The following is a 1,950-nucleotide window of genomic DNA, read 5'->3' as shown; positions in this document are numbered from 1 at the left end:
GTTAGTTTCCATCACACAATTCTTGTAGGGATATGTAGTGAGCAAGGAAATACATACTTATATTTAACTTCACATCCCTGCTGAAAAAAATTACCAATCGAAATTAGCTTTTTTGTACTTGTAGTTAACGGCAAAAAGCCAACTTAAAACTAGTCGAAAAGTTATGCTGACTCGCAGGCATACATACATACATAGTTCACAAAACGTTCGCTATTTGCAAATTTTAATTCACAAGAAATCAATAATTTGATTTGGAAAGTATTGAATGTGCGACAATTTTACAAATTAGAACAGAATGGTAAGTATTTAATACAATAATAATAAGTACTTAATATAAGAGTTTTCGGAAATTAAATAAATAATTTTAAATTGAACAAATTCATCAAAAATGTACAACCTTAAACATTCGCATATACGTTAATACATGCCTTGTAAATACTTATACATATGTATAAACACTAGGGCTGGGAATTTGATTCGGATTTTTCAACTATTCGGATAAACCGAATATTCGAATATCCGGAGACCTAAATGAAAGATCCGGATTTTTCGTTAGTTCTCCAAAGTTTTTTTAATTTCCAAAATTCTTTTGTGAATTACAAAGGCTCTACAAACGACTTAAAAAGTTCTACAATGAAATTTATGCGTACAGCAAACTTGCTACTTCATATCGACTGCTGAGTGGAAGATCGGCCTATCTCGGCAGCCAGTTCGAAAACGCCCTATCTCAGAAAAGTTTTCAAAAACGTCCTACTTCAGAATTTTATTAAAGAACGTCCTATCTCAAAATTCGGTTCAAAAACGTCCTTTCTAAAATGAAAATATATTGAAAATTTGCTGAGATAGGGCGTTTTTGTACCGAATTCTGAGATAGGGCGTTCTTCACTTAACTGCTGAGATAGGGCCTTCTTAAACAAAATTCTGAAATGGGCCGTTGTTGAAAAGTTTTTTGAGATAGGGCATTTTCGAACTGGCTGCCGAGATGGGTCGATCTTCCACTCAGCAGTCGATATATATGGGCGCCTGAAAATATCATTTCGTAAAAATAATCTCGTTTGAAATATCAAGGTTGTTCACACTTGCCTGGTTATCAGCCCCGCAAACCATTTTTTTTAGAGTATTCTGAATTGAAGAGGAATTTTAAAGAATTCGTAAGGATCTCATCCGATTTTTTGCCTAATTTTCTAAAATGAATTAAACAGTGCACACTTCGATTCTTTTATGAAATTTCAGAAGAAAATCGGTAAAGCAATAAAAATAATGCTGCTATGTGAAGAATTTCTTGCAGAATTTTTTCAGATTTTTCTTTATTTTTCGTACAGAAATTTCTTCACGAGTTCGTGTCAACCACTTCATATAATTTTCTTTGAAGTATTGTGCAAGGTATTTTATTGTTGTAAACCGAATAAAAAATATAACCACATAACCTGATACCCAGGCAAGTGTGAACAACCTCATCGTGAACTGAATATTGAAAGCAGTACGATAATTTTTGTCCTGGTTAATGCCTTACCAAATTGTAGCATTTCCAAAAAAGTGATGACAAGAATAGTGCCATTTGTTTGTATTGTGACAAAACGCTTCAAAACAAGGGGTTAACTTCAAGTCCGTCAAGAGCTAAACCGTTCTATAGTGTGCATAATTGAATAAACGAATGTTGTTCATCATTTTTTTTTTGTATATTCGAAAATACGAATATTAACCGTATCCATACCATCAGGATTTTATCCGTGTCAACGAATAATCCGAAATGGATATCCGGACATTCGAATATGCGGATAGTCCCAGCCAGTGATCGGACTTCTACCACATTGTGGTAGATCTACCACTTTTTTGAGCATCTACCACATCTACCACACAAGGTCTGAAATCTACCACATATTCGCGTTTTTGAGAAGTTTTATTTTTGGTCGACATAATTTTCTTAATCGTAAGAGCAAAAATTGTCCA

The sequence above is a fragment of the Rhagoletis pomonella genome, unplaced genomic scaffold (assembly GCF_013731165.1).
Source record: "Rhagoletis pomonella isolate Grant_MI unplaced genomic scaffold, Rhpom_1.0 Rhpom_scaffold_00002, whole genome shotgun sequence".
Taxonomy (NCBI): domain Eukaryota; kingdom Metazoa; phylum Arthropoda; class Insecta; order Diptera; family Tephritidae; genus Rhagoletis; species Rhagoletis pomonella.
Note: the sequence above shows the minus strand (reverse complement) of the source record.